The sequence below is a fragment of the Pezoporus flaviventris genome, unplaced genomic scaffold (genome assembly GCF_033815535.1).
Source record: "Pezoporus flaviventris isolate CSIRO_AGI_PZ_B2104156 unplaced genomic scaffold, CSIRO_AGI_Pfla_v1 ptg000031l, whole genome shotgun sequence".
In the NCBI taxonomy this organism is placed as follows: domain Eukaryota; kingdom Metazoa; phylum Chordata; class Aves; order Psittaciformes; family Psittacidae; genus Pezoporus; species Pezoporus flaviventris.
Genome location: NW_026892579.1, coordinates 66936171 through 66959362, shown reverse-complemented (window position 1 = coordinate 66959362; position 23192 = coordinate 66936171). Strand labels below are relative to the sequence as shown.

The 23192-nt window shown below is 43.0% G+C and overlaps 1 long non-coding RNA gene across 1 annotated transcript; it reads left to right on the top strand.

The window, feature by feature from the left end:
- Positions 1-2409: 2409 nt before the first annotated feature.
- LOC133273333 (uncharacterized) lies at positions 2410-21499 on the top strand. The gene is made up of 3 exons (XR_009744747.1): positions 2410-2545; positions 20594-20668; positions 21361-21499. It is a non-coding gene; the product is annotated as an uncharacterized LOC133273333 (long non-coding RNA).
- The last annotated feature ends 1693 nt before the right edge of the window (positions 21500-23192 follow it).

The following is a 23192-nucleotide window of genomic DNA, read 5'->3' as shown; positions in this document are numbered from 1 at the left end:
TTTCCCCTGTGTCTCTCCTAGGAAAATTTGGTCTGTAAACAGTAGAAATCTAATTGTTGTGATCAAAAGCAGTTGTGCTTTGCAGGTGCTCTTGCTCATAAATGACAATAGTAGAGCTTAGTAGAACAATTAGGTATTTATCAAAGGGATATGGCTATGGTACTTGACAAACTGTACAATTTTAGTTGAATTACAACAAAATACAGCTATGTTGTAACAAAAAAGTCTGTGGTGGAGTGCAGTGGTGTACACTTTGCAATTAAAAATCAGGTTAAAGGAGTTTAAAAAGAGGCTTTCCTCATTTTGAAGGTTAGATTTTCAAAGGGCTTCAGGGAATTTACAGGATCTATCAGATATCTCCCATTTCTGTTTCCTCCAGTGTAACTAATTAATGCAGCTCAGAACAGCTCAGGGAGGGAGTGGAGGCAGAACACGGGTAGTTTTATATGACAGAGGGAATGGTTTTACAGTTACCAGTCTGGGCAAGGTGTTCTTCTGCTCATGAGACCTTAATTTCCGATTGGCCTGTGATTCACTGGATGCTTTGCTGAAGCTTCCTGCTAGTTGGTTCTATGATTCTGCCAGACTTAGGTGTGCTGTCTTTAAGTGTGTGCCTTGAAGGATAAACCTGTGAACCTGCTCCATGGTGGTGCTTTGTAAACTGATAGTAGAGAGAGGCAAGTCTGCACGGGGTTTACTCCAGGTTTGTGGAGCCTGGTGCTAAAATGCACACTTTATTTGGTCTTAGCTTAGCGTTTGTCTCAGTATGTTACGTGGTGTAATTTGCTATGGTGTCATTGGGAGGTATTTGCAAGTGCCTGATGGCCTTTCCTTGGGACGCTGCTTGGCGTCTGTTTTTTGAACTCTCCTCCTTAGGCAAGATCCCTCCAATCTGCTTCTGAATTCATTCATCATCCTTCAAAATAATTTCTGAAAAGAAAGCCTGATCCCAGGCAGCCTTAGTAATACCATTATTAACAAGTATATGGAGACAGGCTGAGAACATTGGGGCTGTTCAGCCTGGAAAAGAGAAGCTGCGTGGAGACCTCAGAGCAGCTTCCAGTGTCTGAAGGGGGCTACAAGGATGCTGCAGAGGGACTCTTCATCAGGGGCTTTAGTGAGAGGACAAGGGGTGATGGGTTCAAACTGAATTTCAGGTTAGATATAAGGAAGAAGTTCTTTACTGTGAGGGTGCTGAGGCACTGGCACAGGTTGCCCAAAGAAGTGGTAAATGCTCCGTGCCTGGCAGTGTTCAAGGCCAGGCTGGACAGAGCCTTGGACAACATGGTCTAGGGTGAGGCGTTCCCTCCCCATGACAGGGGGTTGAAACTGGATGATCTTAAGGTCCTTTCCAACCCAAACCATGCTGTGATTTTCTGATATATATTAGAAATTCTAATAGATGCCCGGGTTTTGTTTTGTTGCGAGGTTTAAGTGTGTGCGAAATATTTATTTGCATGAAGAAATGCCTTCATCTATTTGAGAGACACATTTAGTTTGCAGATTTTACTGCTGATTAAAGGTGTACAGCTCAGTTTGCAAAGCGCAGCACTTTATTGTGCAGACAGATTTCTCCCCTTTACCCTCTGGTCTCTCTTCCCGACTTGAGTTTTCCAGGTGTGGAATGGTCTTCACTCAGAGAAAAGAGCATCTGCGTTTTGTTGATGCTCAGAGGAGTAAAACTTTGCAGATGAGAGCTGATTTCAGTCCTTCTCCTTTCCTGCCTCCATGCTGGAGTTGGTTTTGTGGGTGTGCCAAGCAAATTGACAGAGCAGAGTGGTGCTGATCTGTGGCCAGAGCAGCTCTCCACTCCTTTTATCCTGTAGGAGTACCTGTTTATTTTCTGTTTGAATTTCAGGTTGTCACAGAAATACCATTTATCCTGCAGATGGTGACAAGAAAAGTGTTGTGTTTGCTTCAGCTGTAAGACAAAGGGACCACTTCCCAGCCTTTGCTGTCAGCTCAAAGCAAAACTGGGATATGGAGAGAAATAATGCACAAAGGAGAGGTCTCTGAAGGCCTTTGTCATGCCAGTTCAGTGGGTGCTGTGAAACTCCCTGTGATGTAATTGTGTAGGAGGTTTTGACCACTGTGTGCAGTGCAGCCCTCTGAACCTGAACCTCTGTTCGTGTGTCCCCCTCCTGGCCATGGAGCTTGTAGCAGCCAGAAAAGGTTGCTGAAACTTAGCAATGTGAATTTGTGGGGGAATTAATTGCAACTGAAGTGTAACACCTCAGAAATGGCACCTGGGAGACTTTGGCATTGGGCAGTTCACAGCTACAATATGTAGTACCAGCGTAAACCCTACCCTTCTGTGTGGTTTTTGCAGGGTCTCATTATTTACCTTGTGAGCAGGAAAGCTGCTGTAAACCTGGCCTCATTCTCTGACATCCATTCTTACACAGGAAAGCTTCCTCTGATGGAAGCCACAGTGCTGCATGGAGAGAAGTACACCCAGGAGAGGAGCACTACACCCAGGCGTTGTCACTGCTCCAGTTTGCTGGACTGTCACCTCAGCTCTTGGCAGAAGCAAAAGTGAGTAGCAGTTCTAAATGCTTGAGTAGCTTTCTATTTGCAAAAGCAGCTCCCAGCTGGGGGGGTCAGCAAGGATGCCCCTACCTGGGGCTGACAAGTGCAAGTGGAGGGTGACAAAGTTCCTCAGCAGCTGATACGCTTCAGAAATGCATATATTTTAATTTTAAAGAACGCTGATTCTTATCTGCTGGTTTGTGCAGTATATCAGTTTTTGTATAAAGAGGTTTTTATCTACTCAAAGGCTCACTATTAATTTTATTGTGGCTGAGGGTTTAATGGATTACAGGAGATGAGAATAAAGAGGAGAGTCCAACCTTTTACCAGAACACAAAGGAATCGTGCTGATATGAAACTTTTTTTTCCCCCTCGGTTATGAATGTACAGTCTTTTTCTTGATTACTAGCTGGGGGAGTAAAAATGTAGAGGTTGGTGACTCAAGGCCATAGAAATGAGTAAATACTAGTACATAAACCTATTTGCACTGAAATATTAAACTCTTCCAGAAGATAAGTAACAGTGGTTTTGGTAGTGGTAGGAGAGTGATGGTTTGCTATCAGTCCTCATAGTTTATCCTGTGCAGAGCGTTGCCTGTGGACTGAGGTCACAATAGATGCTCTCAGCCATCCTGGTGTGGCAGGAATCAAGATTTTGTTTCACACTGAACTCTGTGTATCAAGAAAGAGAAGCCAAAAAGCAGAATTGACTATTGATTTGCTGAGCCTCCATGTTAATACTGCTATAGATCTATATGGCTTAGTCCACTACAGTATCTTAAGGTCTTTAAAGAATCAATGGCACTTGCTGCAGCACTTGTGCCTGCTTGCCCCAGAGGAGCTGCTTTTGTTCTAAAATAATCTATATTTGAAGTTTGAAGAATTTTCAAGTGCCTCCTTGGGGTGGGCAGCTTGGGCAGGGCTGAGCTCAAGCAGCAGCAGTGTGCAAAGAAGGTTTAAGTTTTACTGCTCATGCTCTCTTTTTCTCTGAAGCTTGTGTCACCTGTGGTGAGTTGCAACGCACACACACCTCCTGTAACTGTTTTCAGCCTCTTGGTACCAACCTGTTCCTGTATTTGTACTGTCTTTGTTCCTTAACATGGGGGAGATGGCTGAAAGGCAGTTGGTATGGTATTCTCAGGGAGGTAATTAATCTGCATTTGCAGCATTGCCCCTTTGCAGTACCTATGGGTGAGCGTGCACTGGGGAGAGCTGGATGTGATGTTGCCTTGTCTTGAATCCCAAAGGGTTAGCATTAAGCAATATTGTCAGCATATTTGAGCTTAAACACATTACAGACTTCTAAAAGTGAGTTGGCCAAATTGATGTTGCAGAGCAGGAAATAAATAACTGGGGGGTTTGCCTTGCAGTCAGTCTTGCATGGCCATTTAGAGCTGATGATACAACCACAGGTTGTTAACCAATTTGTGCAGACGTGTTTTGAACCATGTAAAACTAACATTTAATGAAGTGAAACACAGATCAATGGTGAATTTTGTGCAGTGGCTCAGTTGTATTGATTGCAAGGTTCAAAGGCTTTCAGTATGGACCTCTTAAACCTCTATAATGTTAGGGTTGAAATGATGTTTGGCAAATGCTAACGAGGTTGAACAGGCAGTGTGGATGTGTTTGCTTCCTGCTTTCAAAGAATCTGTTGCTTTTCTGTCAGTAAGGAGGGGTGGGAACTGGTTGGTCATGCAGGAGATGCTCCTGGATCAGTTTTACTGGGTTTCAAAGAAAGGGACTTCTGTGCTGGTGCAGCTGCAAAGGCACCACTGCAGCAGTGGTGGCTGCTGAGTATGAAGGTGTTGGTGCTCTCACCCAGCCCATGCATTGTGCAGCACTTGTTGCTTCCTAAAGTGATTTTGGCTGTCAGACATGTGGATGCACTTGTACAGGTGCTAACCTCAATTTGAGCATGACAGACTGAGCAGGATCTCCTTCCTGCAGCATGGCCTGTCCACGCTCTGTGCGTGTGGCAGTAAGGATGGCCACACAAGGTGGCCCAGCCATGGGTGCTGGAGACTGCATCTGTCGCAGCAGCTGTTTAGTAAAGCAGATGAGAGAATAATTTAACTGTATTTGCCTTTGGCATGCTAAAATCTGGAACCTGGCTCCAGTCTGGGCCCCTAGTGAGAGGTCTGTAATTTGCAGCCGCTCAAGGATGCCGGTGGCTTTTTCTCTGCTCTGCAGATAGGCACCATGCTCAGCCTCAGCTGAGTCATGCACCCCCTCCTGCCCAGCAGTGGAGTGGAAATGGGAAGAGGTGTTATCAGGCCAATAGAACTGCAAAAATAAAATCAATAGAGATCAACCAAAGAGTTTAAATCTTGCCTTGTAATAACTCTGCATCTGACCATCCCCCATATATATTACAATTGTTGCATCATCGAACACTGCTCACTTGCAAATCAAAATACTGTGATGCAATATAGTATGTATGAATATGTGTGCACACATAGAAAATGCCCCCCTTTGTGAATGGCTGTGTGCCTGCAGAGAAACAAACCCAACCAACTTCCATGGCAGGTATGGCAGAGCAGTGCTTTGGGCAACGAGTGTCTAGGTGATGTGTTTGACCCTGACAGTTCATGCTGTTGTTAGCTGGCTGGATGACAGTCACAAAATTAACACCTGGGTGTAAAGGGCTCTTATTTCATAAAATAGCAGCTCCCTCTCCTGCATATATTCTGACAACAGCAATTAAAACCATAGCAGCACACCAGGGATCTGCTAAATATAGTATGGCCTGAAGTTACAGCTTATGTTTCCTGGATTTTTCTGTTGTGATTCCCCATGCCCTACCCCGTTATGGATGGAGCAGGAGAATTTAAAGGTCAGGTGAGCAAATGAGCTCAGGAAGAAGAGGGATCCCTGCCTCTGCCACTGCAGCATGGAGCCCCCCCTGGCTGGGCCAGCAGTGCTTTGGGGCATCGTAGCTCCTGTGCAAGAAGTACTACTTTCAGAAAACTCTTTAGGAAATGTATAAAGAGGGAGAGTTTTAATTCTTGGACATCTTAATTCAGGCTGACTTGTTGTCACTGCTGCAATAACATATTTTGCTTGTGCATAGTATTATTCCTTTTACAGAGGCTGAATGAAGGAGAGAGCATTCTCTGTGTGGTATGTGAACGTTTATGGATGGTTTGGCGCTTAGTTTAATAGCTCAGGCTTTTAAAGACTTGACATCTTGTTTGTAGTACCTAAATAGATACATGCTATTTCCAGGAGCTATTGCTACTGCTGGGTTTTTATGACAGTCTTTATACAGAGTTTCATTTTCAGCGTGGGAGAGGTCACAGCATTCCGCTAACTCAAAATACCTGACACTGACAAGAGAAAACAAATTTCATTAAATAAAAAGGGGGTCAGCAGGCTGATTATTTATAAATAGTGCTGCCAGTCAATACCTGATGCTTTATTGAGCTTAATGAAACTCCTGGTAGCCAAAGTGTGTATTTTAAGAACGTGTTTGACCTTGGGCATCTCTCCTGCTGGGGGATGCTGTCTGCTTGCCAGAGGTTCAAAATCAATAACCTCCAACACTGTCCTGTTGAGGGCTCTTGTATTTAAGGGTGATATTGTAAAATGTGACAATATTCTGCTGACGAATGGCTTGATACAGAGATCCCTGTGGGGAAGGGTGGGCAGGGTTATGTGGTGACTCTAAAAATGCACTTATAATGAATGAAGGGGGAAAAAAAACTGCTGGGAATGCCATTTTATCCACTTAGTGCTTGGATCTGCTGTCCTTGTGTCAACCTTTACCAACATGGTCTGTGGGTGCCTCAGTGAAATCTAGTTGTATTTCACAAGTTTCATAAGGTTGTTAGGGCTGTGAAAGTCATACTCTTATTCACCTGCTTTTCATAATGTTAGCAGAGGGAAAACCCCTGTCGGCAGAAATGATTCTTGTGTGACTTGTACACAAAACCAAGTCTGTAGCCCCCAAATCAGTTCTCAAGCCTCACTCTAAGGACTGGCTGGACATTTTATGCTGTTGTCTATAAACAGGTTGAAGATGAACACTAGAGAGGGACAAGAGCTTTCTGTGCAGGAAGAACTGGAGATAAACTAGCAATGATTGCATTATCAGTTGGAAGAGAATGTCAAGCTAGCAAAAGTGTCTTTCTAGAAAGGCTGAAGAAGCAAAAGGTTGAATTTCTTCTTAATGTTGATACTTAGTTCATGTGAGGGGCTGTACATCAGTAGACAGATGATGGGTTCATTGACATGCAAAGGGCTTTTTTTTTTGTGCCCTAAATGTTTAAAACTCCAAACTAACCAACGTACTGTACATAGAGGAGCTTCAGTACCCGGCATCGTTTCAAGGTTGTTGGCACTACTCATGGCGTAGACTGAACATGGATTTTCCAGATTCCTGGTTTTGGAACTGGGATGCATATCAAAGTTGAGATGCTGTATAAACTTAATACAAAATGGTTTGACAAATCTGCTTAGGCCAAGCAGCTGCTTTATAACCTGTGTTTAAAAACTTACAGCCTTTCAGAAGAGCAATACCATTACTTTCTTGTAAGCATGCTTATAATGGCTCAAATGTCTATCTGTGCAAATAGACTCTTATGTCTTTAGCTTGATGCAGACTGCCAGTAGGAGAAGCAATAAATGCAAGTGTACAAATAAATGTGTAATTGCAAATCTCCAGAATAACTTATTTTTAATAACATCTTTTAAATGCTTTATGTATTGAAGGGCTCAGCAGGTCTCTTCATGATGTACAGTGTGATTAATTCAAATGAGAAAAACCAGTCATGAGGACAGGCTTTACAGCTAATGAACAGGATGCATAAAATATGCTCAGCCTCACTAAGGTATTATTGTCATCTGACATTTTTGCAAACTCCCATGGAATTTATTTTGCATTAACTTCTGGCAGTGCTGATGGAGTTGGTGACTTACTGCCCCTGTCTTGAGACTGGAGCTAATTCTCTGGGCAGATTTGTAGAAGTTTCTTTTGCACAATTCTGAGTTATGCACATTATTAAGAGAATTGCATGTCGGAAAGTTTATCCCAGCAGCATAGGCAGGAGAATAGGCAGTAAATTACATTCCTATGTCACTGTGGGTTAAGTTGTGAATCGTAAGCAAAGACGGTGGACCTTCAAGTCCCATTTTTTCCACTAATAAGCCTTAAATGTTCATTGCCTGTTTTAGCCATACAACCACAGACTGGTTTGGGTTGGAAGGGACCTTGAAGATCATCCAGTTCCACCCCCCTGCCATGAGCAGGGACGCCATCCACTAGACCAGGTTGCTCCAACCTGTCCCTGAACACTGCCAGGGACAGAGTAGCCACAGCTTCTCTGGGCAACCTGTGCCAGTGCCTCATGTTACCTGTGCAATGTGTTTTTAAATGTAAATTCTGGAACTTGACAAAGGGGGCTGGTTGTTCCTGACCTGAGGTAACCTTGTTGAAACACTTGCAGATGGTGAATAGTAGGGGCTTCCTGATGATCAGTAGCTGCCTTCTGGTAGAGGATGGGGTGGTGTCTCCAAAAAGAAGACATTCCAGAACATTGCCTGTTTGTAGAAGTCTGGCTGCTTTGGGGTTTGGTAGTAAAATCTTCATGCATGAAGAAGAATCAAGTCTCCTTTGCTTTTTTGATGCGCTCTAAGTAAGCACATACACAACCAAAGTAAGTACATATCTTACTTAGAGATAACACATCAGTAACTATGAATGGTTCTAGACCTGCCTGTGTATTTCCCAGGACTTGGGTATGTAATCAGAATAAGGGTCCCTTCATCTGTTTCAGACACTTGATATGAATAAGTGCATTGTTGTACTGAAATAACAGACCATAAGCTATACTTAGCGTATATAAAAACCCAACTTGGTTTTCCCCAATCTGAACAATAATTGTTGCTGGGGAAATATCTTGAAGGGAGATCCCTTCAGTAAAGCCCAGGTTTTTGTCAGCGAGCTTCAACAGTGTTCACATACATACCTCTGCAGAGTACCTCCCAGTATTCTGTACCTGAAACTTGAGTAAACTTATTTAGCAGAGAGCGCTTCACTTCCCTTGCTCCATCAAAAAGCAATTGTTTTTCTTGCTCTCTAGCTTCTAAAGTCATTCTTTTACAGGAAAGATTTGCTACTCTGAAAGAAAACAGGCAGAAGACAATGGAAGAGGAGTTGCTAAAGAGATAGATGACAGACTCAGCCTTAAACCCTGCACTTGCAATTTATTTGAAGCAAACAGTCGGGGAGTGTGAAGACAGGACATCTGTTTTATATTATTCCCAAAGCAACCTGCTTATTCAGCTGCAGGCATCCCCACCTGCTCCTCTAATGAGCTCAGATCTCACAGTATTCCCTGTTCACCCCTTCGAACCTGGACAGAACTGTCTGAAACAGAGGGGCAATACCTAAAATTCAGTGTAGGGTGAACCCTCTGCACGCATGCTGTTGGAATCTCTTTAACTCCCACGTTACTGGAGTTGTGATGGCTAAATCAGGCATTACTGTACACAGTCCAGATGTAGGATGTTGAATGTGAAATTAGAGCAGTCTTGGGTCTGGTGAGGAGTTTGGGCTCTGGGCTTCAAGAGAGAATTTGTAGTGTTATCATTTTCTGATGCACCACTGGTGTTTGACATTTACAATCGGCTGCTTATGCAAACCAAGGAATAGCAGCAAGAAAGAGGTTTTTTTTTTCTCCCTGTGCTTTAATTTTATAAAGCAAATATCACAAAGAAATGCTTTGCAGGTGCTTTTTAGCACAGTGAGCATAATGCTTGGGGAATGCAGTTGAAATCCTTGGCCAAGGCTGCAGAGTCACTGTGTTTGAAAATTCATATGACTTTGGTGAAAACTCTGGACCAAGTACTCACAGCCTGCAGAGGTGCCCGCAGCAGTGGAAGAAGTGTCCAAAATGGTGCAGTCATCTGCTCAGGCAACCTGGTTTGTACTGTGCAGGACAGGAAGGGAATGCCCTTGAAACTTTGCAGAAGAAACAGATCCTAGTCCGAGCCCCTTGGTCTGAACTCCTTTGGAGACTGGTGATTGAAAAATGTGTTCAAATGTATCTGAACACTCTGAGCTGACTTCTCTTGACCTGTACAGCAGCCTAGTAAATAGGGCAGCAGCAAGGCAGAAATGCTTTTTGTAGACTCCTTCTCAGGCAGGAACATTCCCAAGATTCTTTCTGTCTGTCTGTCCTTGTACTACACCATTTTTTTCTCTGTACAGAATACACATTCTCAGATGCAGATCTCATTCAAGGAGAAGGAACTTCTGATGGTTTTCCTATGCTAAACTCTGCTATTAATTTGGCATTTGCTTTGTGTGATGGCTTTTGCCTTTTACTAGCCACTGTTTCCTGGGGGAGTGTTGACAGGAGAGGGTGCATCTGGATTCCAGGAGAGCTCAGTCCAGGATTCTTCAGATGTGGGCTGACTAAGGATAATACTGATAATAAAACTGAAATTCCTTTTGTTGGCACCTTCCAGTAAACATTCCCAAATAATTTAAAGAACATGATAAACTTAATATACCAGAGACTCTTATCCCTTGTTAGTATTTAATTTCTTTTTTTCAGAGGGTCAGTATCAACACTGCTTTTTGGTGCCAATGCACAGTCCTGGCTGTGGGACTGAGATGAGCTGCTGTGATGGCTGCAGACCATCTTGAGTGATGGCTGGAGGCACCGGAGTTGCTTAGCAGCTTTGTGTGTGCCTCTGCTCCAGCAGGAGCCCAATGTCATGCCAGTGGCCTCTTGCCATATGCCAAAACCAAGTTGCATTGAGACCATAAGCTGTATGATCAGTTACAATGTGAAATCTGATGGCTCTTGCGAAGAATGGATGATTATCAGAAAGCTTTTCTATAAATGCTGGGTTGAAGGAGTCTGTGGGATTCTCTGTAACCGGAAATTCTGTGTCTCTGTGTTGGACCTGACTAGATGAAACTCAGCAGCAGTAACGTTATGAAGGATGTGTGAAAATGTGATCTGCAGAAAGCAACCAGAATGGCTTATAATGAAAGGGGATCTGCGGGTAGGTGTTTCAGTGAAGACCACTGTGAGAATCATCTGTTTTGTCATGGTAAAGGCATATCCTCTCTGCTGCTGTCTCCGAGGAATGGCAGATCCAGAGAACAGAGCTGTGGCTTTCTCTGTTGGAGTGAGCAGGAGCAAATAGCAGCTTTCTCCACAGGAAGAAAACCTGGCAGTGATTTGATTGCCTGATACACAGTGCTCAGTGTGGAGCACTCGGGCTGGAGCTAACTGCAGTGTTTCCAGTTGTAAAAACCATCTCATGGTAATTAGTTTTATTGGGTTTGGCCAAATGCCAGCTAAAAGATAAAGTAATACAGAGCTATTGGCATGGTGCTTCACAGGTCCAGATATGCTCCATTTCCAATAGCTTTTGGTGTCTTTAGTGACTTGTGTTACACAGCCATTACATATACTGAGTCAGTGTAGATAGCATAGTATGCAGCTAAGTGTCTTTTCCACTGCCCAGTTTTAAAATTTATGGTATTTAAGTTGATATATCAGTGGAATTAAGTATAATGGTTTTCTCTTTGTTAATGGGGAGGATATTTCCTGTTAAGGCAGTTAGGCTTGTTGGGGCAGAAAAACTACTGAGAACAGGGAATTACAAAGGTTTTAAACTCAGTTTAGCACCAACTATATATAATTATACTGAAGAAATGGCAATAACTGGAAACTATGGCATGATAGAAAAAAATTCAGTCCTCACTGGAAGAATGCCTTTGCTATTTGTAGCCAATCTCACATGCGTAGTAACTTAGTTACACATTGATTTCTGTAAATGGTACTTTAGCTCACAAGATGGCATTTAGCATATTAAATCAAGTAAAGAGGAATATTGGACAAAGGGCTGTTGGACCATACAGGACAGTCAGGGTTCTGTTGTCGCTTAGGCATTCCTGGCAGTAAGATAACTCTTTACTGGGACCATGAGAAATGGGAGGAGGCTGTTACAAAACAATCTGCACGCATACAACCTAGCTTCTTTCTTAGTGCAAGCATTTGTCTTGAATGTAGAGATGGTCCCTTCAGCCTGGGACTGAGATGTGCTTCAAGAGGAGGTTGTTAGGGGAGTATTTATCACTGCTGTGTATGTTGTGCTTCTTCCATGAATAGGTAGACATCTTCCAGACCCACTACTGTAGTTGTTTCCTCCAGTGAGGAAAAGTGATGTTAAACAACAGAGGTGAAGACCCATTGAAGCACTGATCCTAGTGGTTAGGAGCACTATAGAGGGGAGAGTTTAGTAACAAACTAACAAAATTAACAAAACTGTGACTGAAGTCTTTTGCCTTCCTCCTGAATGACTGAACAGGTTGTTCAATCCTGATTTAGAAATAAGAATAAAAAAGGGGCATCTTCTGAAAGGTTCAGTTGCCATTGAGGTTAACAGTGGCTTAGGAATTTGTTTCCTTGTGTTGCTCACTAACCTTGCCTACAAATAATAACATGTGGCTGCAGAATCTGACATGATAATAGCTGCAGGCTCACAGCATATGCAAGAGGTCAGTACCCTGCACCATACAGCTAATACCAGTCATGAACAACTGTGGAAGATGCAGAAGTTCAGCATATGCCTGTTAACCACAGGACATGCTGTAAAGTAACTTCACATCTCCATTTAATTCTCTATTACTTTCAGTAAAAAAATTGATTAACTCAGTTGATATCTTTATCGTTATCCCTACCAGTCAATAGTCTCAATCTAGTCTTTCTTTAGGGACAAGACAGTTCTTGATACTTCAGCAGACTATTTGCAGTTATTGGCTTTGTTTAAGCATAGTGATTACTGGTTTTAGGGCTGGTTTAATTCCTGTAATATTCATGTTAATAACAATAACTTTTGGGAAACCCATTAAAAGTCTGTGATGGTAATTTGAAAGAAAGGTCAGATGCACCATTCCCCATTCAATTATGATCAAGTTAGTAACTTTTGATGGATATATTAAATGATGCTGTCATCCCTGGGCATCTCATTGAATCAAAATTAGGCTCCTGTTTTATTCAATGTGTGCACCTGCAGTGAAATGGTCTTCTTGCTAAAGCAGGTGTTTGCAACAGAGGGAAGGTTTGCTGCTTTAAACCGCGTTCAGCCAGTGCTGTGGGTGCCTGCCAATAGAGAGCAACCCATAATCTATATATGAATTAAACAAAAACCCTTCATGACAAGAATATTATTAAAGCTGCAAAGTCAGACACTTGGAGGTGAAGGAATGCCAGCATCAAAGTTTCCTGGGTGACCTCAGTTTGTCCCCTCCTTCTGTTGTGCACATGCATAATGATGCAGCTTATAATTACACAGCCACAAGTTACTGCTTTTTAATGCCATGTACCTGTGTTGAGAACCCAAAACACCCCTTGCTCTTGGGGCTGTGCAGTGCTAGAGGCTTGACTCTGGACTGTTGTTACCTAAGCAAATAAGGTGGTTATGAAGTAACACCAGATTTGTATCTTGGAAAGAAATGTGTTAGGGGTGTTGGGCTTTTATTTCTGCAGTAACTTAAATACCCCATTAAAATCAGACCTGCCACATGAGAATCACAGAATGGTTTGGGTTGGAAAGGACCGTAATGTCATCCAGTTCCAACCCCCTGCCATGGGGCAGGGACACCTTCCACTAGAGCAGGTTGCTCCCAGCCCCATCCAACCTGGCCTTGAACACTGGCAGGGGTGGAGCATTCACCACTTCCCTGGGCAACCTGTTCCAGTGTCTCACCACCCTCACAGTAAAGAACTTCTTCCTTATATCTAACCTGAACTTCCCCCGTTTAAGTTGATGAGGATGTGAGAGTGGGGCTCCACACTTCTACAAGTGCCGTTGGAAATGCACTGTAGGCTTTGTGTACAATGCTGGGAGCAAAACTATACTGGAAGTCTTTCTGGAGTTTCCCCTGATGTTATGTGGCTCTGTGGCTGTGAGCATACGTGTCTCTCCTGAGCCCTGGTGGAATTCTGAGCTCATTTAAAAATAGCACTTGTGCTTTATAAGGAAATACATTTCTTGGGGGATTTGGAGCATCATTCTGGCAAAAGCAAACAGGACAAGTTTCACCGATCATCTGCTTCTTAGACTTCTTTCTATATACCTCTGGTCCTGGGTGGTATAAGAGAGTTTTGGGGTTTTTTAAATGCATGCCAGGAGTGCATTGCTATGATTCTTACAGAATGCAATTGTTTAATACTTGACCTCACTCTTGCTTCAGAAGGCAAAGGAAATCCAGGTATAGAGCCAGAGACAGGGAGTTATAACAGGAGTTAAACTGAAATTAGATATGAAAGATCTTTTTAATCTTTTGTCTGTGGAGCCTGAGAGGTTTCTCCTTCTCCAGTGAAGGCATCATGAAAAGGGAGATTCAACCTCATTGAAAAATGCTTTATTCCTCTCAGACAGAAAAGAGAGAGCAGAAATGTTTTTAAGAGCATCAGTCCTTGTTTCTCTGGTCAGACTGTGCAAACCCACTGCTTCTAGGTTGATTTGTGAGTTACTCTGCAGTTTAAAGCATCTGGCAAGAGGTGGTCCAAATACCAGCACAGATGCTATCAAACCCGGGAAAATCACCCTTTGAAGACATAGGGAAGAATAGAAATTGTATATAACTTTGTTCATTGAATAGTCAGTGTGAGCATACAATGAATCTAGCAAAGGCTGGATCCTGCCAGAAGTTTGCAGACATGGAGCAAAAATGTTAGGTTATACTGAATCTCACCAGTAGCTAAAGGATGTGCAGCTCTAAGTGAGTGGTGCTCACCTCCCGGGGCAGACTTGGCGCAAGAGGGTCTGCTCAGTCTCATAGTTTTCCTCGGCATGTAGTGCTTCTGTGTGAATTATCCTTCACATGGTTTCTGGGAGGGAAGTACCATTCCCAGAGGCAGGATTAAGCTGCTAAAGGTTGTTCAGAGAAAAAATACTGCTGGTTTTATTTACAGAGACAAAAAGAGCCTGTGAGGTTTGTAGCATCAGCCTCAGTTTTCATAACTATGGTAACAGCTGGAACCAGGGGGTGCAGGCAGGATGAAAATACACTTGGGCTTGTGTTAGGGAGAACTGTGTTCACCATTTGGCTTTTATTCTCTTCAGTTGTGTTTGCTCATGTAGGGCTGTAATCTGGTAAGACTCCGTTACGGGTAGTAATCTAAGGTATGGAAGGACATGCCTAAATTGCATAGATCTGAAAACTCACACAGAGCTTTGCTTCTCCAAACTGGTGTATCATTAAACTCAGCAGAAAAGTGCTGCAAATGTAATGTAAGTGAATTCATATCAGACTTGTGGTGTAACGGCTGTGTTTATGAGACAGATGTCTCGAAGACAGTAAATACATGCAAGTTACACTTGCAGCTGAGGAACATCCTTACACCCTTGTAGGAAAGTTTATCACCTTTCCAGGCTTAGAAGTCTGTGGGGTTTATTTTCTGGGTTGAGCTGGTGACTGAAGCTCACATGCTTGCAGTAGACTAACTTGCTGTCACCTCGTTGGCTTCCTGGTTTGCCATTTGCAATTAAAGCTAAATTTGCATGCATGCATTCCCCACAAGACACCAGTCTGCTTGCAAAGAGCTTCTTGAGTGAAAGGAATCCAACTTCCCAACTTGTTCCCTTTCTTTGACTTTTTAGTATGGAAAGTTACACGATGCACCAGTCTGCAGGGACCTGCACGCTGCCTCTTAATTGTGCACTGTAATCAGTTGCTTGTTTGCAACCCTCTGCAATGACTTAGCTTTGTCCTCCAGCTGAGGGCATGACAGGAACTGTCTCTGCAGGCAAAAGGCACGAAGGAAGCTGAGGGACCGTTGAAAACCTCTGCTTTGATGCCACAAGGCTGATGGGGCTGTGTAAGCGTAACTTGTTAACTTTGGCTCTCAGTTTATACTTCAGCATGTGTTTTATAGTGTATTGATTGGTGAAGGGAGCATAAAATACTGCATAAACCCATATTCTCTTTGGCAGTTGCCATTACCCAAGGCAAAACTGAACCCAAAGAGCTGGGGTCCTAAAAAGCTTTAATTCCCTTATAAAGATACGCATGACCCTGGATTAATTTGAAGTCAGGAGAAATAGGTCCCACTCAGCATTTCACAGGCATTTGCAGGCTCACAGGAGTGAACTTGTGATGTACACCACAATAAACTTCTGCAGGGTGAAACAGGAGAAACATTAATGGCAGCATCTGAGCTGAAGGAACTGCAGTGTTCTGCTTTCGTAAAAGAAGGAAGAGTGAAGGACCTGTACTCTTGCCTTTGCTTTGTTTTGCTTTGTGTTAGTAAAAATAAGTGTATAAGCCCTGTAGAGAAATGGGAGTTGTGAGAAAACACCCTGCATCCAACTGGCAATGGAAGTGGGCTGTTGCAGAAATGTAAAGCACTGGGGATGGTCTAAAAGAGATGTGATATTCCCTGTTCGAGGTGTCCATGATTCAGGTGCTTCTGTGCCTGGTGAACCAAAAACATAACTGTAAAAAAGGCAAAATAACTATGACATTGGACCAAAGTGTTCAGAAGTTAGTTGAACAAAACAGGACATGTTTGCATTCTGTAACAGTGAAATTATGCTTCGGGAAAGGCTGCTTCAGCCTCATGGAAGAGGTGAGCCTAAAGTGTGGGGTGGCTCTTTGGGTCCTTCCTGGAATGTAGGCTTCCAGAATCCTTTAGCCTTCTTCTCCGAAAGCAGTCATTCTCCACCTTGATAAAATGTCATGAAAGATAATCTGCATAAATATAATTGCTGCAGGCCTGGCTGGATTGAAGCATTTGCTATTATACTTTAGGACACCAAGAAATGGGTTGTGTGTGTTTTCCTTCAAGGCAGAATTTCTTACATTCTTGACAGCTTTTGGAAAAAAAGTTGTATGTGGAGTGCAGATCTTTGATAGGGAAGTGGAAGAGTGAAATAGATGTGAATTATAGCTTAGTTGTTCTGCTTTTTAAAGGTGAGCTCTTAAATTTCTAAAGTGGCCATCCAGATGCTAAAAGGCATAACTTCTACAATTTATTACAGCACATTCTCTCCTTTATGTCCAATAAAATAATATAGACGTTCTTGACAATACACCTCTGTCATAGCATGTAATATATACCTCAAATATATTTCTTCAAACCAGGATACCACACGGCTGTCTTTCCTTTAGTTTGTTTTACTGGTCTATGTGATGGGCAGAAGTTGGAATGAGTTTTAAAAACCTGATGGATAGTGACACCACATCAACAAAATGGTAGAAAAGAACATGTAATCCATGGTTTTGAGGTGTTTAACTGGACTGAGGTCTAAACTGGCTTCCTGTGGCTTGTGCTTGACCAGGAAAGTAGATTTATGCTGCAAATGAAGTTTTGTACCTTTTTTCCTTTACTGTTGGGGAAACTGCAGCTTTATATTGTGGAAAGACTGGAGAAACACAAGGAGGACAAATGCAGTTGAGTAAAAGTCATGTGCAGTTCTCTGCCCAGGTGAGAAGAGAAAGGTGAACTGACAAACCAGACCAAGGAGTGATTGCTCCTTCTGACACCACACTACCTCCAAAAACTGGGTTTTAAAGCCAGGAACAATGTTGCTTGTAGGAGTAATTCAAGCCACAGCTAATGGGCACAGGAAAGGAGCTTGGCTGGTTGTCCCAGACCTGTTTATTACTTTGTGCTGCTTACTCGTCACTGCAGAGCAGATGGCATCTGCATCAAGTACGGACTTCAGAAACAACATGTTTGCCACCCAGGCAGAGTTTTGCCAGCTGTCAATGTGTTTGCTGTACACATGGTGAAAACCGGTCCAAATTGTGAGAAGGGAGTGATTCCGTGTATAGAATCATAGAATAGTTAGGGCTGGAAAGGACCTTAAAATCATCCAGTTCCAACTCCCCTGCCATGGGCAGGGACACCTCACACTAAACCACGTCACACAAGGCTCTGTCAAACGCAGGCTTGAACAGAGCCAGGGATGGAGCATTCACAACCTCCCTGGGCAACCCATTCCAGTGCCTCACCACCCTAACAGGAAAGAATTTCCTTCTTATATCCAATCTAAACTTCCCCTGTTTAAGTTTTAACCCGTTACCCCTTGTCCTGTCACTCCAGTCCCTAATGAAGAGTCCCTCCCCAGCATCCTCATAGGCCCCCTTCAGATACTGGAAGGCTGTTACGGGGTCTCCACACAGCTTCTCTTCTCCAGGCTAAACAGCCCCAGCTTTCTCAGCCTCTCTTCATATGGGAGGTGCTCCAGCCCCTGATCATCCTTGTGGCCTCTGGACTAGTTCCAACAGTTCCATGTCCTTTTTATCAAACAAGGGATCTATCACTTGGTAAGAGTAATTTGCTTTCCTTTTAGTAGTTTGTATTTTTAATGACTTGTGATACTTCTGTATGCCCTTTCATTTCAGGGGGTTCAAATAAATTGGACTAAATTGCCTTCAAAGGGCTACAAGTATAATCAGTGGTTGGGCAGAGTGCTGCACTGGGCATGCAGGGATAGCACAGGGACTTCAGAAGTACCAATGTTCCAGCTCAGTCTGAACACATCAGTTTTAGCCACACAGGAACTTGGTGAGTAATTTCTTTACTTACCATAAGGGAAAGCAATGGAAGTTAAAGTATTGATGTTCAATTTCCTTATGTTTCAACATATATAAGTAAAAAAAGTATGTATACACTTAACATATTCAATAACCATACATTCTTATTGATACTTAATATGAACATATATAGCAAATATATAATATAGCCAGTACAGTACAGCATATAACATCTTTTCTTACAGTAAAATATTGGCTGTATTTGGTTCACTGCACTTTGGCTGTTAACTGTGTTTTAATTAAGTCTACTGAAAATGTTATTTGTTTCCTGTAACAGTTTGGCAGAGAAGTAGGACAAGTTCCACCTGTTAAGACATTTAATCTCTTTAGGGAAAAGGAAAAAAAAAAGCTTTATTATGCTTTCTAGTGGTGAACATAAAACATCTGAGAAGATCTAGTGTTGGGTTGAAAAATGGACAATTGCACTGTTCCTAAATAAAGGTACAGTGATCCTGCATGTATATGCTTAACTTTGCCTGAGACTGAGCTACATTGGGCTACTTGCATACTTAAAATCAAATGCATAGGCATTGTCTTCAGTGTTTTAAAACCTAACAAAAAAAAAGAGGGTAAAATGTCCTAAAAATTAACTGTTTTTTGCTCCATTTCCTCTCCCAACATCTCTTCCAAGTTTGAAGTGCCAGTTTGGCCGTAACTAGCAACTAGCTTGTGAAATAAATTCTCTTTTGGAGATTGCAAATGCAGCTTTTCATAACCCTCTGCTTGAATTCCTCCTTCAGCACAGTCATGTGTTTCTTCCCCTGTTCTACTGTTGCCTCTCATTTAGAAGTGCCTCAGCCTGATCAGATTTGAAAATACCTTTCCCAAAGCTCAAGACCTTGCTTGTATTTACTAGTGTGAGACCAGCTTTTACTCCTGGCCACAGGTACAGTCCCAAGTGCATGAGCTGGCCATGGGCTGAACTGGTGGCTCCCCTTTGGAGATAAATACCAGTAAGGACAATGGTTTTAACTGCTTATTAATAGAACTGGGTCATCAGAAATTACGGGAGCAACGAAAGGAACCAGCTTTCAGGGGGTTTGTGTGGAGAGCGTAGGGCTTACTTTTGTTGGCTGTAGTATCTTTGTTAGTACATGTCAGGTACTTGTATTTTGAGTACTTGTAAAATTAACAACCATTTTATGAGCCCTGTGGTAGATGAATGAATCATGGAATGCCACTGCTTTCTATTCAAGTGCCGAGGAGTCCAGGTGATAATGTACTTGGTGGAGAGTTTGATTGCTTCATTGAGTAGATAAGGAGCTGATAAAGGAAGTTATTCTGGACTCCACATGTCCTACTGGTGGCATAACTTGCCTAAATGCCTGGTTTCAGTGACATGCTTTGTGGTGAATGTGGCATGCTTCTGGCGTGTGTCTGGAATAAGGTAACTGTATGACAAGCACAAAGAGGGTATTTCCCAAATTGTGGGTGATTTTCCTGGTGTAAATATGCATAGCTCTGTCAAGAGGGCACAGTAAATGGCCCACATCTAAAAACCTTCCAGTGTAATGGGAATTTTTCCATTGCTTTTCCTGGCATTTGGTTTGGGGTCCTCATCCTTGGAATTTGGCTGAGAAGCCTCATCGAGGATATACAAAATCTGGGGTTACCAACTGTGTATTTCAATTTCTGCTTAAGAAAGTCAACATTCTGTGTAGTATAACATGTTTCTGGAGAAGGTTTAGTTAAGTAAAATTGTCTTTTTGTCCTGTTCACTCTGCTCCACCCTAGCCTGTGGATTTCTGCCACAGGATTTACTGCTTTTGTCTGGAAACACAGAGTTGGGTGGCTCTTTCTGTCCTTTTCCTGATGGATTGGCTTGGGAACAGCCCCACTTCTGGGTGGTGCAGGTTAGTGGTGAATTCAGACACCCTACACAATGACCTAGACCTTTGCTTTCTAAAACAATTCTACCTTGTCTTCAGTGGGATGTTCATGTAGAATATGGGTAGGAACATACTTGGAAGGCATTGAAGAAAGTGTTGGGTATGTTCATTTTTATTCTTGCAGACTTTGCAGAGATGCAGTGTCCAGTCAAATGATGTGTGATTGCTTCTGAAAGAACTGTGTGTTCTCACATTGTCTACAGATCCTTTTTCTATAGTAGGTCAGAGCACAAATGCCAGGGAAAAAGCGAATTATTGGTAAAATAGTGATTTTGCTGAGAAAAGTTCAACAAAAAGTAGCAAAACATCTCTCTCCTCTGTCTCCTCTGTCTTGAAAGATTGTTCATTGTTTTCATGGCTGGAGAGAATCGAGAGCCTGTGACTTTCTCCTAAGAAGACTAATAGATTTTCTTCTTTTAGTCTGGGTGTAGCATTTGATGCTTGAAAACACAATTAGGGTGCTTGCCTTCACTTCTCCTCTGCTTCTTACCTTTTGAGCCTGCCAGGAAGTCACTGGAAGTTATTTTGTATTCTGAAGGGAATCTTTCATTCTTTTCCATGTTACATGATGTCTTTATCATTTACATTCAGGGGAGTAACAGGGCTGTCTTAAGAGCACGAGGCCACGTTGCTTGGGAATCTCAGCTCTGCACCTTTGACACGTCTTTGGTTTGCAGGTAGTGATTTTTTTAAATCTATTTTTAAAGTATTCTTTTGCAGTAGTACAGAATAGCCCTCCCCATGAAACACAACTCTCTTGTGCTAGGCTTTGTAGCAACCTGAACTAAGAATAAATGTATTTTACTGCTTGTGGGGAGGGTTCTCTTCCAGTTATGTGATGCACTCTGACCAACTGCTGAAAGTAGCCTGGTATCAATGTAGATGTGCATAGACCCTTCCTAAATTATCATGTCCTCACTATTTCTGCAGCTGTTTGAGAGTTTTGGGGGTATACAGCATGATTGTTTGTGATCTACAGGTTTTTGTTCAGTTGTATTGATGAGGGTACGATGGTGTCTCACTGGGGAAAGATCCTGTGCCCTGACCAGTTCAACTGCATTAGCTTGCAAAAACAGTGAGTTCACCCTTCCTGAGCAAAAGGAGAGTTTCAGACCCAGCTCTAATCTTTGTACATTCATGAAGCACTTCCAAAACCATGGCAAGGAGCATCCAGATGGATGGGAGAAGGACTAGCATAGAACCTGGCTCACAGCCTTGGCTAGCTGCCTGGTGCAGACATACCCAAACTGTCCCTTGGTGGCTATTCTGACACTCTCCTGTGTCTTCACTGGATGCCAGGACAGCAATGCCTTCCTGTTCTCTCCCCCTGCAAAAATCCACACTGTCCTTTCTTGTCTTTCTCTTCCAGCTCTTTATTGCTTTAGTAATTTTGAAAGGATTCCCTGCTCAAGCTGGAAGAGGCAGTTTGTAATAACAGAGGCAAGAAACATGCATGAGATTTACTTGTTTGACCAGAGATTTGTCTCAGGAAGTCTTCAGAGCCCCAGTGTGAGTGCAGAGAACATTGCAGCCTTGTGGTTTAACTAAAAGCGTAGAGGTAAAAACCCAGCAGTAAAACCCCAGCAACCCCCTCTTCACCCTCACAGAAGGAAGTAAAAGCACCAGTCAGATCTGTCTAGTAACTGTCATTTAAGGCACCAGCATTTGGGTCATCACCCAGCCTCTTCACCCTGCAAGCCTCTGGCACTGGACTGTGCTGCCCTCACTCCCATACAGTGCAGTGGCCAACCATGGGACCTGATTTGCAACCTCTGAAGGCTGATTTGTCCTCTGCTTTCAGCTGGTTATCTGAGTGTGATTGAGTGTTTAGCAGATGAATCTGGATGTTGCATTGCAAAGGGAAGCAATTGCATTAGGTGCTCTGGGAGAGAGCTGAGGAGCATCTTATATGGCCTTTCCAGAACACTGCTCCAGAGCTGTTCCTGAGCTTATTAGCAGTGAGCCTCTTAATTCAAAGGAGATGCTCCAGAACCACTTGGGAGATAAGGGAAGATTAAATAGAAGAGCATAAGTGCTTGGAGATGAATCCTTAATACCCCTGATTGAAAGGAGGCTGGAATAAATGAGAGTTGCACCTAGGCAGCTTCATTGCAGTGCAGGGATAGCAGATCTCCTCCCTAGCTTCCTGCAGCTGGGCATCAGCTGGCTCCAGGCTAGAGGCAGGTTCAAGCCATTTTGTCATTAAGTGAAAATCTTTTTTGGAGGTCTGCACTTACAAAAAGTAGAGTTGTGTAAGTGACTGAGAGCAATATTGATTGAGGCTCTCAGGATCTGGTGGCAAAAGGATTGTTTAAAGGGTGGCAGGAGTTTTATAAACACACAAGTGGTGGTGAAGATGATGAATCGGAGGAATGCTCTGCTAAAGAATTGTCTTTGTTAAAAGAAGATGCTTTCTATAGAAAGGCATATCTCAGAGCACTAAAAAATAGCAGTGCAGTGTGAACAATAACCCTATAATGCTTCTGCTGCAAAGGACAAACCTTGCTGAAATACATGGGCTCCTACAGCTGGCAGGCAGAGTCATCCTGTCTGGGCTGGGCTCTCAGCGTGCCCCCAGATTTGTCCATAGGGATTTCACCTCTTGGAGACATGCTCCAAGGACAGCTGGATGCCAGCAGCTACTGTAATGGTGGGGGGGTTATAAGAGAACCAAGTGGATGGGTTTTCCCTCAGGAAGTCCTCATGGAAACAGACTGCTCTTGACTCACATGCTGCAGCTGCTCTAGGGTGTATGAGCAAGTGCTGGGTGTCCTGGCTGTCCTGGAATACAAAAGATAATCCGAGTATGATGGAAGTGTACAGAAATGGCTCTTTTAAGAGTCTCCCATAAGTAAAACCAAATACTGAACTGAAAGTGACCTCCTCTTTTAAAGGATATTTGCTATTTGTAGATGAGATCTGATTCTGAGCTCACCTGTTTTGCACTGCTGCAACTGAGGAGCACTCAGGTCTTGGACCAACAGACCACTGGTGGCAGTCTGGGGGAGCTTTGCTCACTTTTTACTTGTGATATCTGCAGCCTACCTGTTAGTTTTTCTGTGAAGAGATCTGATAAATGTTTCGGCATGGGCCTTTTCAGTAAAATGAGTTTGTGTTCGTCTCGGAAAGCCGATTTCTTTTGTGAAGCTTTCAGCAGGGAGGAGGAGCTGTAGCTCACCACTCTTAAGGGACTAATCTTGA